Genomic DNA, 14,272 nt, shown 5'->3' with positions numbered 1-14,272 from the left:
TATCTGTGTCTTGGATGTGGCAGAGTTAGAGACTTTGTATAACTACTGATATTTGTACTCTTCCGGGTATAGCCCATTCACGGTGCTCAATAATGATGATAACAGTATAGCAGCAAGTAGTACGCAGTAGCTAGCGAGGCGGCACCTTTTAGCACTTCAGTTTCCGTCACAACCTTACGGCACATTTCTTAAACTTCGTCGAGCGTTTAAAACTCATTCTCCGCTCTCTATTGTTACGTACTTTACAGAGAGAGAGAGAGAGAGAGAGAGAGAGAGAGAGAGAATAGTAGGGGTGAGGAAAGAGTGGGAATACGCGTTTCAGTCCTGTTAAGTGTGTGCGTGTGTGTGTGTGTGTGTGTGTGTGTGTGTGTCCTTGAAAGAAACCTGAACCTTTTTTTTTCAGTCAAGTTCAGCCTTAACACAGAGGCGGCCGTTTCGATGACTACGCAGCAGACGTTGAAGAAAAAAAAAGAACCAAAACAGAGAATAACTGACGACCAGTTTCAGTGATCACTTGACTCGGGTCTCCAAGCGCTGCAAGACCTTGGCGGAGAGAGAGAGAGAGAGAGAGAGAGAGAGAGAGAGAGAGAGAGAGTATATGTGTGTTAACCATTGCACTTAGCCATGACACCAAAGGAAGAAAACTGAAGGTAAAGTTAAAGGCGGTGCATATATTCTTCTTACGCTATATTCTCACGTAGTTGACGGCTCCTTCGGCCACCTCTTCGGATTCTTTACAGGAGAAGCGAGTAGCGGTTTTTTTTTATTGTTGTTTCCTTTTTGTGTGCCCTTGTGCTGTCTCCTTTGCTGTAAAAAAAAAATAGCTGTGTGTGGCTGCGGTAGGTACTCATCTCCGCTCCGTTGACCCTTTGAGCTTGTGGTGGGCAAGAACCTGTTGGTTACCGGCACCATCTGAGAGGGTGTTTAGTAAGGCCGGCAATTTTTACACTCCTGAGCGAGCAAAACTCGGCCTGGAAACCTTCCGGGCATTAATGATGATGAAATGCAATTATGATGTGAAATGTAAACTTGTGAAAAAAGTATCTATATTTTTTGTATAATTTCAGGAGTATTTTTATTTGTATCTTTGAAATCTGGAATAGGAGTATTTGTATTTGTATTTGTATTTTTAGATTCAGGAATAAAAATATTTGTATTTGTATTTCTATTTTTAGATTCAGGAATAGAAGTATTTGTATATGTATTTTTTTTTTTAAATTCAGGAATAAAAGTATTTGTATTTGTATTTGTATTTTTGGAATCCCGAACAAAAGTATTTGTATTTGTATTTGACTTATAAGAAATCAGTATTTGATCCAACCCTGGTAATGGGTTGCGTGTTCCTACACTAAGTACGCTACACTTGGTGATGTTAAAATTCATCTGCCATTTCTCTGACCAAGCTGACAGTTTGTTGAGATCCTCCTGCAGTGCTCTAGCGTCCTCCCCTGTCCTAATAGTGCGTCCTATTTTGGTGTCATCTGCAAATTTACCTATCTCACTAGTTTTCCCATTGTCTCTGTCATCGATGTAGATAATGAATAAAAGCGGGCCTAAAACTGAACCTTGAGGAACCCCACTGGTATCATTACCCCATTCGGATTTCTTACCGTTAATGGTAACCCTCTGTTTCCCGTTGCTAATCCACGCCTTAATCCAATCAAATACCTTCCCTCTTATCCCATGAGCCCTGACTTTATTCAACAGTCTCTGGTGAGGTGCCTTATCGAAGGCCTTACTAAAATCAAGATAAACTACATCATAGCTCTCATCATTGTCAGCTGCCTCGTATACTCTATTGTAAAAGGATATAAGATTAGTGAGGCACGACTTACCTTTAATAAACCCATGCTGTGAGTCGTGAATTAAATTATGCCTGTCAATATGGTCCCTAATACTATTGGCTATTATTGACTCAATCATTTTACCTATAACTGACGTCAAACTAATCGGCCTATAGTTCTCCATAGAAGATTTCTCACCCTTCTTAAATATTGGAATAACGTGTGCCTGCCTCCATGAAACAGGCACCACCCCTGTGTCTAGCGACTTCCTAAATACTTCTGTTAACTGCCCACTTATTTCAGTTTCACATTCCTTTATTACCCTGGGGAAAACTTCGTCTGGCCCTGGCGCCTTGGTGACAAAAGTATATGTATTTGTATTTGACTTATAAAAAATCAGTATTTGATCCAACCCTGGTTGGCATCCCTCTTTTTATTTAATTTCTTTTAACTTTTCACTTTGCGCTCCTGGTGACTCTTTTCTTTTCATATTGCTTTCGGCCTTTCGTTATGTATTCTTTTTTTTTCTTTTCCATTTAATTTTTAGCCTTTCGTTTTGCACCCCTCTTCTTTTCTTTTCATTTAGCTTTTAGCCTTTCTTTTGCATTCCTCTTTTCTTTTCATCAAGGTCTTAGCCTTTCGCTTTGCATCCATCTTTTCGTTTTATTTAGCTTTTGGACTTTCGTTTTTCACCATTTCTTTTCATTAAGCATTTCGTTTTCCGTGCCTTTTTTTTTTTTTTTCCATTTAGCTGAGCCTTTCGATTTAGAAAATTTTTACGCTGGTTACGTAACTTTATTTCTTTATTAATTAATTAATTTATTTTTACTTCACCGGGGTCCCAGCGCTGGCATGTGTTTACCTGTGTTACCTGGCTCAAACCTAAGGAGCAACTTAACAAACCTCCACTACTTCACCCGGTCCAAGCGCTGGCGTTTACCTGTGTCACCTGGCTCAAACATCAGGACCAACTTAACAAACCTTCACTACTTCGCCCGGTCCAAGCGCTGGCATGTGTTTACCTGTGTTACCTGCCTCAAAGATGAAAGCCAGTTCACCTCTCTCGTCAACGGCCACACCACGTTGAAAACACCGCTTCTCGTCCGATCAGCGAAGTTAAGCGACGTTGGGTCTGGATAGTACTTGGATGGGTGACCGCCTGGGAACACCAGATGCAGTTGGCATCCCTCTTTTTATTTGATTTCATTTTTTTTTTCTTTTCTCGTTGTGCATCCCTCTTTCTTCTTTTCTTTTCATATGCTTTTAGCCTTTCGTTTTACTTCCTTTTTTTTCTTTTCATTTAGCTTTTAGTCTTTCTTTTTTTCTCCTATTTCTTCATTCAGCTTTCAGCCTTTCGTTTACCATTTTTTCTTCCTTCTCTTTTGTCTTCTTTGAGCCTTTCTTTTTTCAATTTTTCTTTCTTTTTTATCTTCATTTACCTCCATCCTTTCGTGTTTTATCCCTGTTTTCTTTCAATTTAGCTTTTAGGTTTTCGTTTTTCCATTTTTTCCTTTCTTTTTTGTTTTCTTTTACACTTTTGTTTTGTTCATTTTTTTCTTTTTTTTTCTTTTTATTTAGCCTTTCGTATTTCATCCTTGTTTTCTTTCAATTTAGCTTTTAGCCTTTCGTTTTGCATCCCTCTTTTAATTTAGCCTTGTTTACATCCCTCCTTTCTTTTCTTTTAGTTTTTAGCCTTTAATTTTGCTAGGAAGTTTTCTTTTCTTATCTTCTCCTTTAGCTTTCAGCTTTTCGTTTTACGGGAAAAGTGTGTGTAAAAACATGGTGGGGGTACTTTGTGAGCTGCTGGTGTGTTTAGTTAGTTTTTCTTTTATTTTCCATTTTTTTATACTGCAAAGGAAACAGTTCGATAGCAAAAAAAAAAACATCAGTTCTCCCATTAAAAGAAGCATTGAGGAGTGACCAAAAGAAGTCAGTTTCGGGATGAGAGGTGTCTCGATACTCCTCTCCTGAAGGAGGTCAAGTCGCAGGCAGGTGGAAATACGGATGAAGGGCGATGGTGGTTATATAGTTTGTTCACCTAAGTCCGACCCAAGCTGACAACATAGACCTAAGCGTGTTTGCAAGTCGAGTGCTGAGTGGCTACTGCTATGGCCTCCAAGTTTTCTTTAACCTCTGTTTGTGTTTATCTCACGCAGCACTCTCTGCACTGTGCTTACGAACACGCTTACTAAAACACTATCCATATCAGACCCTATGACACACCGTTTTTCGCAAATATCTTTCAAACGAAGACTCGGATCAGCATGGGACTTTGGCACAGATTGTTTCACACACTCTGCAAATTTTTGACGCTATTGTGCAATGCCAGATGCGGTTAATTATGGCGTTTACTCTTGACTGTGATGGCAAAACCTGCGTGAGCCACTTACACACTCGAACAAGTGAGGCGTGACGTATTTGTGACGTGTATCCACCACCTAACCCCACCCCTGGATTCCCCTGCTCCCATCCCTCTTTCTCCCCCATACCTCCCCCCTCCCCCCCCCCTTCTCTCTCTCTCTCTCTCTCTCTCTCTCTCTCTCTCTCTCTCTCTCTCTCTCTCTCTCTCTCAATGCGTCAAAGACTTGGGGTCAAAATCGCGTCAAACCTCAAATTCTCACAGCAATGCATCAATGCAGCAAATAAAGCAAACAGAATGTTGGGCTTCATTAAAAGAAACTTTTTTATTCAAGAATGAAGATATAATACTCCGCTCTACAATAGTTTAGTCAGACCCCACTTGTAATATGCGGTACAGTTTTGGTCTCCCCACCATGAAAAGGATATTGCTAAATTAGAAGGTGTTCAGCGTCGGGCAACAAAAATGATCCCTTCCTTGCGCAACAAATCATACGAAGAAAGGCTTTCTACCCTTAACATGTTCTCTCTTGAGAAACGTCGCCTCCGAGGAAAACTGATCGAATGTTTTAAAATACTTAATGGTTTCACGAATGTAGACAGATCAGCATTGTTTATGATCGATGACACTGCGCACGAGGAACAATGGCGTAAAACTCAGATGTAGACAAGTAAACTCAGACAGCACCAAATTTTTCTTCACCAACGTTGTAGTGGGAGAATGGAATAAGCTTCCACCATCAGTGGTCCAGTGTAACACGATTGACTCCTTCAAAAATAAGCTCGACCGTCACTTCCTTCAACTTAATATCAACTAGAGTAGAAATGCAACGTTTTGGAACCTTCTATTTAATGTAAAATCACTTAGGTTTAAGGACAGACCACCAAGTCTGGACCATGGGGTCTGTGTGGTCTGATTTTCTATGTAAATCTATCTATGTAAATCTCTCTCTCTCTCTCTCTCTCTCTCTCTCTCTCTCTCTCTCTCTCTCTCTCTCTCTCTCTCTCTCTCTCTCTCTAGCTCTCTCTCTCTCTCTCTCTCTCTCTCTCTCTCTCTCTCTCTCTCTCTCTCTCTCTCTCTCTCTCTCTCTACACGACGAGATATGAATCCATGCACACGTGTGACTTGAATTAATGGCAGATAGATAGAAATTATATCCCGTCTGCATCAGCATCAATAGTCCAGTAAATCTAGGGTTCAACCTAAAACAAATTGCAATAGATTGTTTCTCACTTCTGAGTGACTTGACTAGTCCTCAGGTACATCATACTAAAAATCCCCATGAATCCATGTGGTGGAAGGGGGTCAACGGCGGCCATTTTGGAATTTTCTTAAAAGTCATATATCTGGTAAAATAATAGTTTTATCAGGAAACACAACTCAATAAAAATTGTTCAGAATTGATTGTTTTATAGCAATGGCAGGTTATTTTACAAAGATAAATAAATATATAGGAAAAAATAATAAAATATTAAATTTTGATTGCTGATTTTATTTTCAAAGACATATTCCTCAGAACTAGTGGCATCCATGACAAAATGCATCGAAGTAAAAATTGTAGAACAAACTTTCCTCTTTTGAAATATATATACAAGTTTATGCATATTTTAAAAATTGACAGTTATGAGGGAAAATATACAAAAAGCCATCCTTAAAAAAATAATAATAAATACCTCCAGTCAAACCTTAAAATTTATTACATTATAATGTTTCTCAACACTTAGTAATAATTAGTGTCATGCTATGAAAAGGTTTTTTTCCCTTCATTTCAGAAACCAAATTGCACAAAAAAGTTTTTTTTTCATCTTACAAATAATGAAACTTAATTTCTGATGTAGTAATTTATTATTAATGTTGTCTGTTCTCCTAAACCCATTTGAAAAAATAATAAACTATTGAAATTGAATAAATGTGCTAATTTACTACTACTACTACTACTACTACTACTACTACTACTACTACTACTTACAACAGCAGCAGCAACAGCAAAACAACAACAATGCTACTACTACTAATAATAATAATAATAATGATAATAATAAAATAATAATAATAATAATAATAATAATAATAATAATAATAATAATAATAATAATAATAATAATAATAATAATAATAATAATAATAATAATAATAATAATAATAATAATAATAATAATAATAATAATAATAATAATAACTATAACTCTCCTAAGCTATGGTGTTCAAAATTAATAGCATATGATCATAGAGCATCTCCAACTTAAAATAACACGTGCTTTCACCTCTAAAAGTATTTGCAAAACTCGTGTCACAACCTGTATACAATAGGCTACACTGTAAATTTATTAGACTAACCTAATATTTGTCATTAATTCTTTTAACATTTTCTGTGCTCTACTACTACTACTACTACTACTACTACTACTACTACTACTACTACTTACAACAGCAGCAGCAACAACAAAACAACAGCAACAATACTACTACAACTGCTACTACTACTACTACTACTAATAATAATAATAATAATAATAATAATAATAATAATAATATCATCACTTTGCCAGTATGTTAACTTAGCACTTGTAATATTATAAAAGCCATTAATGACGTAGGTAGCAACATACTTACAAGAAAAGTGATGATATGGGAATATCACGTGTTGCCACCTTCCACATTCTTCATGCTCTGTACTGAGCGAGTCAGGCGATCAGCTGACTGGGATGCACCAGTAAGAAGCAAGCAACAATCTTGGCTTTCTGTATATTTTCCCTCATAACTTTGTCAATTTTTAAAATATGCATAAACTTGTATATATATTTCAAAAGAGGAAAGTTTGTTTTACAATTTTTACTTCGATGCATTTTGTCATGGATGCCACTAGTTCTGAGGAATATGTCTTTGAAAATAAAATCAGCAATCAAAATTTAATATTTTATTATTTTTTCCTATATATTTATTTATCTTTGTAAAATAACCTGCCATTGCTATAAAACAATCAATTCTGAACAATTTTTATTGAGTTGTGTTTCCTGATAAAACTATTATTTTACCAGATATATGACTTTTAAGAAAATTCCAAAATGGCCGCCGTTGACCCCCTTCCACCACATGGATTCATGGGGATTTTTAGTATGATGTACCTGAGGACTAGTCAAGTCACTCAGAAGTGAGAAACAATCTATTGCAATTTGTTTTAGGTTGGGCACAATTTTATGCTAGATTTACTGGACTACAACAGTGATGACGAGGATGACCTGTTTGTCGATGGTGATGAATGTTGAGGTAACAGCCTATGTGGTCAGTTATTTACATTATTAATCCACCCGTCATATACTCGCTGTCTATTTTTGTGTGCTATGACTTTTTAACATATCTACATGAACACATATCGTATGGCAGTCTTTTCCTAACATCAGAATAAATTATTCATATATTTCTCCAATTTCGTTTCACATTTTTACTCTGCAATGAATTCCCGCTTCAATTCCAACGTCATTCCTTTCCGTCTCTTACGCGATTTCCTATAAATGATCAAGCGTCAGCTACGTGCTTCATCCCATCATAGGCTCAACATAACCTGTGGGAATGAGGGTCATATACTCGTACAACTTTCAATGGGTGTATAATTGCCACACAAACCTCATACAACACTTAAGCAACATCCAGTTACGCTGGAACAGGAATCAGGGTCGTGTGCATAAAACACCCTACCATACTTAGCATATACTTTCGAGTTATCCGCCATTGTAGACAAGTCATATGTGTGCAACGCTTCACATCGCATGTGCACTGAGAGAGAGAGAGAGGGGGGGGGGGGAGGTATGCGGGAGAAAGAGGGCGGGGGGAGAGAGTGCGGAGGGAAAAGGAGGATGGTAGGAGGGAGGGATGGGAGTAGGGGAAGCCAGGGGTGGAGGTAGGTGGTGGATACACGTCACAAATACGTCACGCCTCACTTGTTCGAATGTGTAAGTGGCTCACGCAGGTTTTGCCATCACAGTCAAGAGTAAACGCCATAATTAACCGCATCTGGCATTGCACAATAGCGTCAAAAATTAGCGGAGTGTGTGAAACAATCTGTGCCAAAGTCCCATGCTGATCCGAGTCTTCGTTTGAAAGATAGTTGCGAAAATCGATGTCATTGGGTCTGATATGAAGAATAGGTTTATGTTGTCAGCTTGGATCAGACTTGTGAACAGACTATAGTAACATCCATTTCTGTCTTACTTTTATATTGCTCAAGAACATGATTGTTAAGCAGATCATTAGAGAGCTTCTTTATACAACATCCACGTCTTTCTTGAAATTTGTAACGCTGGGTACGTAACTATATTAATTTATTCATATATATATATATATATATATATATATATATATATATATATATATATATATATATATATATATATATATATATATATATATTTTTTTTTTTTTTTTTTTTTTACTTCCAATGACCGTTTGGCACAGCATACAAGGAGAAACAATTAACAACAGGCGCAAGCAATCGATCACCTTTCCTTAGTCCTTAGAGGCCTTGGCCCCATGGCCTAATTACACCCTAAATCACTGAATAAGTGTGTGTGTGTGTGTGTGTGTGTGTGTGTGTGTGTGTGTGTGTGTGTGTGTAGTTCAGTTTTGTGCCATGAAAAGTTTGTATCATAATAACTCTTCCTGGTAAATTCATGACGTACATTTCCTGGAGGTTGAAGGAAACTAACAAACCTTCATTACTTCACCGGGGTCCCAGCGCTGGCATGTGTTTACCTGTGTTACCTGGCTCAAACATCAGGACCAACTTAACAAACCTCCACTACTTCACCCGGTCCAAGCGCTGGCATGTGTTTACCTGTGTTACCTGACTCAAACATCAAGACCAACTTAACAAACCTTCACTACTTCACCCGGTCCAAGCGCTGGCATGTGTTTACCTGTGTTACCTGGCTCAAACATCAAGACCAACTTAACAAACCTTCACTACTTCACCCGGTCCAAGCGCTGGCATGTGTTTACCTGTGTTACCTGGCTCAAACATCAGGACCAACTTAACAAACCTTCACTACTTCACCCGGTCCAAGCGCTGGCATGTGTTTACCTGTGTTACCTGCCTCAAACATAAGGACCAACTTAACAAACCTTCACTACTTCACCCGGTCCAAGCGCTGGCATGTGTTTACCTGTGTTACCTGGCTCAAACATAAGGAGCAACTTAACAAACCTCCACTATTTCACCCGGTCCAAGCGCTGGCGTTTACCTGCGTCACCTGGCTCAATCATCAGGACCAACTTAACAAACCTTCATTACTTCACCGAGGTCCAAGCGCTGGCATGTGTTTACCTGTGTTACCTGCCTCAAACATCAGGACCAATTTAACAAACCTTCACTACTTCACCCGGTCCAAGCGCTGGCATGTGTTTACCTGTGTTACCTGGCTCAAACATCAGGACCAACTTAACAAACCTTCACTACTTCACCCGGTCCAAGCGCTGGCATGTGTTTACCTGTGTTACCTGGCTCAAACATCAGGACTAACTTAACAAACCTTCACTACTTCACCCGGTCGAAGCGCTGGCATGTGTTTACCTGTGTTACCTGCCTTAGAGATGAAAGCCAGTTTACTTTTCTCGCCAACGGCCACACCACGTTGAAAACACCGCTTCTCGTCCGATCAGCGAAGTTAAGCGACGTTGGGTCTGGATAGTACTTGGATGGGTGACCGCCTGGGAACACCAGATGCTGTTGGCATCCCTCTTTTTATTTCATTTCTTTTTGTTTGTTAGTTTTCTCGTTGTGCATCCCTCTTTCTTCCTTTCTTTTTATATGCTTTTAGCCTTTCGTTTTGCATCCTTTTTTTCTTTTCATTTAGCTTTTAGTCTTTCTCTTTTTCTTTTTTTCTCCTATCTCTTCATTCAGCTTTCAGCCTTTCGTTTACCATTTTTTCTTCTTTCTCTTTTGTCTTCTTTTAGCCTTTCTTTTTTCATTTTTCTTTCTTTTTTATTTTCATTTAGCTCCAGCCTTTCGTATTTCATCCCTGTTTTCTTTCAATTTAGCATTTATCCTTTCGTTTTGCATCCCTCTTTTAATTTAGCCTTGTTTACATCCCTCTTTTCTTTTCTTTTAGTTTTTAGCCTTTAATTTTGCTAGGAAGTTCTCTTTTCTTATCTTCTCCTTTAGCTTTTAGCTTCTCGTTTTACGTAAAAAGTGTGCCGTAACATGGTGGGGGCACTTTGTAAGCTGCTGGTGTGTTTAGTTAGGTTCCTTTTCTTTTCCTTTTTATTCCTCTTTTTTTTTTTTTTTTTACAGCAAAGGAAACAGTTCAATAGCAAAAAAAAAAAGCTCCCTTCCCCCCCCACCCCCCGCCACAGCAAATGTCTTACTTTTATTTTTCTTAAGAACATGATTGTTAAGCAGATTATTAGAGAGCTTTTTTATACAACATCCACGTCTTTCTTGAAATTTGTGACGCTGGTTACGTAACTTTATTTATTTATTCATTTATTTATTTATTTTCACTTCCAATGACCGTTTGGCACAGCATACAAGGAGAAACATTTAACAACAGGCACAAGCAATCGATCAGCTTTCCTTAGTCCTTAGAGGCCGTGGTCCCATGGCCTAATTACACCCTAAATCACTGAATAAGTGTGTGTGTGTGTGTGTGTGTGTGTGTGTGTGTGTGTGTGTGTAGTTCAGTTTTGTGCCATGAAAAGCTTGTATCATAATAACTCCTGGTAAATTCATGACGTACATTTCCTGGAGGTTGAAGGAAACTAACAAAGCTTCATTACTTCACCGGGGTCCCAGCGCTGGCATGTGTTTACCTGTGTTACCTGGCTCAAACATCAGGACCAACTTAACAGACCTTCACTACTTCGCCCGGTCCAAGCGGTGGCATGTGTTTACCTGTGTCACCTGGCTCAAACATCAGGACCAACTTAACAAACCTTCACTACTTCGCCCGGTCCAAGCGCTGGCATGTGTTTACCTGTGTTATCTGCCTCAAAGATGAAAGCCAGTTTACATTTCTCGTCAACGGCCACACCACGTTGAAAACACCGCTTCTCGTCCGATCAGCGAAGTTAAGCGACGTTGGGTCTGGATAGTACTTGGATGGGTGACCGCCTGGGAACACCAGATGCTGTTGGCATCCCTCTTTTTATTTAATTTCTCTTAACTTTTCACTTTGCGCTCTTGGTGACTTTTCTTTTCATATAGCTTTTCTTTTCCATCTAACTTTTAGCCTTTCGTTTTGCACCCCTCTTCTTTTTCTTTCGTTTTTCATCCCTCTTTTCTTTTTGTTTCTTTTCGTTCAATTTTTTTGCCTTTCGTTTTTTTCTTTTCTCTTTCTTTTCTTTTCATTTAGCTTTTAGACTTCTCTTTTTTTCTTTTCATCTTGCATCTTTCGTTTTACATCCCTCTTTTGTTTTATTTTCATTTTGCTTTTACCATTTACTTCTGTATCCCTCTTTTCTTTTCATCTAGCTTTTTGTCTTCGTTTTCCCTTCCTCTTTTCGTTAAGTTTAGCATCAAGCCATTCGTGTTGCATCCCGCTTTTCTTTTTTCACTTAGCTTTTAGGGCCGTAATTGCTGAAGGGGCTACTGGGGCTATAGCACCTCTAATGATTTCTATATCGGCCTCAAAATGACCCTAAAATGTTGTTGTTGTTATTTTTTCTAGTCCCTCCCTGCGCATGCATACTTATGATGCCCTCTAACCCCCCCCCCTTAAAAAAAATCTGCCAAAATATCGGGCCTGTAGTCTGAACCATATTGTCTGTGTGGGTTGAATATCGATGTAAATATATGTAAATTTCTTTTGTCCGTCTCCAGTCAACATAACCAAGACCGACTATCAACCTCAGTCTGTCCTCGTTGCTACGTGACCATTACTTTAATCTTGTCTTCACGGGAGGGAGTTATAACGAAAACATGGTGGTGGTGGTAGTGGTAGAGGAGGAGGGCACGGAAATAAGTTGGTAGTGAGAAAAGAGTATGAAAGAAAAGAACATGAGGAAAAGAACGAAGGAACGGAGACGCCCAGCAGAAGTTTGGAGAGGCTGCAGGACTACGGGTATTACGTGCATGGCTCACAGTGACTAGGCCTTTTTCTTCGCGTCATTCTTCCGTGCTCCTGAATGAAGTAGCCTCGCTTTGCTATTGTTACTCGATCGTCCGATGCTCTTAGTTTTCGTGCTCGTTGGTTTATCAGAGTCTCCCCTTTGTTGCACTGTCAGCGTGGCGTGATGTTATCCTGTTATCCTTCCCTCCCGCGTGTTTCGTTGGGGTATTGTGTCGAGGGGTTCTTGCACACTATTTTCTGATCTATGCACGTGGTTTTGTTCCCTGTTTGCTCATGTTGCATTGTGACAAGCATGGAATCTAGTACGTGTGTCTCCTCCCTGCCTGTGTTCATTTATCACTTTTCTTGTTATTCTCGTGTGGATACAAGAAAACATGGTGGTGGTGGTAGTGGTAGAGGAGGAGGGCAAGGAAATAAAGTTGGTGGAAGAAAACATGAGGAAGGGAGCGGTGGAAAGGAAGAGAAAGGAAAGAGAAAATCCATATTCTGCCAGTGACATGACGGGAGGGAAGAGATGAAGGAGAGTGGGAAGAAGTATGAAGGGAAGAAAGATTACGGTGTATGGGAAAGAGTATGGAAGAAAAGAACATGAGGAAGGGAGCGGTGGAAAGGAGGAGAAAGGAAAGAGAAAATCCATATTCTGCTATTGACGTGAGAAAGACGGGAAGGAAGAGATGAAGGAGAGTGGGGAAAAGTATGAAGGGAAGAAAGATTACGGTGGTTAGGAAACAGTATGGAAGAAAAGAACATGAGGAAGGGAGCGGTGGAGAGGAAGCGAAAGGAAAGAGAAAATCCATAGTGGGGAGAAGAAGGATGAAGGGAAGAAAGATTACGGTGGTGAATACACGGAATTTATAGAATGTTGAGAGGAGAGAAAGATGCAAGATTAAGATGAAGAGTGATCGTAATTCCGACTCTTTTAAGAGAGTCTGCTCATTTGGCTCCATTCCAAATTTAGCAATATGGCATGTAAAAAAAAAATGAATGCAACAAAAAATATGAATTACACAGATATATATTTTCTCCTTAACATATTAAATCATTCTCATTGCCAGTAAGATAATGTGTATTCAGCATTTGCAGATGTTGAAATCAAATTATCCACACACAGTCAGTATGTTTCAACTAAAGGCACATGTAGGACTTTGCCTTTTTTTATGCAAGAGGAGAACTTAACCCGGTAGCTGCGGGGATCATGTTTCTTAAGGCCCCTCTAAGCAAGAAAAATGAGAAAAAATCACCACTCACACAAACCATTTCATAATATATATCACCGCATTTGTGACCAGTTTATGCATTATCTATTTTTAGGGGTTTATATTATGGCAAAAATTCGGCCCGTCGCTGGTACACGGTAAAGCCACAAATTTGGCCCGTCGCTGGTACACGGTAAAACCACAAATTTGGCCCGTCGCTGCTACACGGTAAAAACAAAAATTTGGCCCGTCGCTGCTACACGGTAAAACCACAGATTTGGCCCGTCGCTGCTACACGGTAAAACCACAAATTTGGCCCGTCGCTGCTACACGGTAAAACCACAAATTTGGCCCGTCGCTGCTACACGGTAAAGCCACAAATTTGGACTGTCGCTGCTACATGGTAAAACCACAAATTTGGCCCGTCGCTGGTACACGGTAAAGCCACAAATTTGGCCCGTCGCTGCTACCGGGTTAATAATGTACAAATTTTCACTGTAAATAAAGAAGAAAACCTCCATTATCATATGAGAAAAATAATTGCAAAATCTGGCAACCAAAGAGGAGTAATTTACTTCTGCATATTAAAAAAGATAGTCACAGGTGTCGGGGTTCAAATAACTGCGTGAAAGCTCAGCCCGCTACCCCCAATCTGGCAGCTGTTTGCCTTGTGACCTTGGGCCGTATTGCTAAACCTCCTCACCCAAGTACACTCATTTGACAAGGCTTTCGTATGAGTTTTGGGCATTTCCAGGAGTAGTTTTATGACCCTGGTGGTAGTTTAGCCCTTCTTCTGTACCGTGAACCTAAAGAAACACTCATTAGACCCCGATTGATCCCCTCTTTGACCTTTAGAAATAGTTGATGTGA

At 39.3% G+C, this 14,272-nt stretch overlaps 3 non-coding genes across 3 annotated transcripts; all 3 read left to right on the top strand.

Moving 5' to 3' along the window:
* Positions 1 to 2,849: 2,849 nt before the first annotated feature.
* LOC126983413 (5S ribosomal RNA) lies at positions 2,850 to 2,968 on the top strand. Its single transcript, XR_007735882.1, has one exon. It is a non-coding gene; the product is annotated as a 5S ribosomal RNA (ribosomal RNA).
* Positions 2,969 to 9,752: 6,784 nt separating this feature from the next.
* On the top strand, positions 9,753 to 9,871 carry LOC126983382 (5S ribosomal RNA). Its single transcript, XR_007735851.1, has one exon. It is a non-coding gene; the product is annotated as a 5S ribosomal RNA (ribosomal RNA).
* Positions 9,872 to 11,154: 1,283 nt separating this feature from the next.
* Positions 11,155 to 11,273, top strand: LOC126983404 (5S ribosomal RNA). The gene has a single exon (XR_007735873.1). It is a non-coding gene; the product is annotated as a 5S ribosomal RNA (ribosomal RNA).
* The last annotated feature ends 2,999 nt before the right edge of the window (positions 11,274 to 14,272 follow it).

This window comes from Eriocheir sinensis, chromosome 53 (assembly GCF_024679095.1).
Source record: "Eriocheir sinensis breed Jianghai 21 chromosome 53, ASM2467909v1, whole genome shotgun sequence".
Lineage (NCBI taxonomy): Eukaryota > Metazoa > Arthropoda > Malacostraca > Decapoda > Varunidae > Eriocheir > Eriocheir sinensis.
Note: the sequence above shows the minus strand (reverse complement) of the source record. Positions and strands in the feature narration are given on the sequence as shown.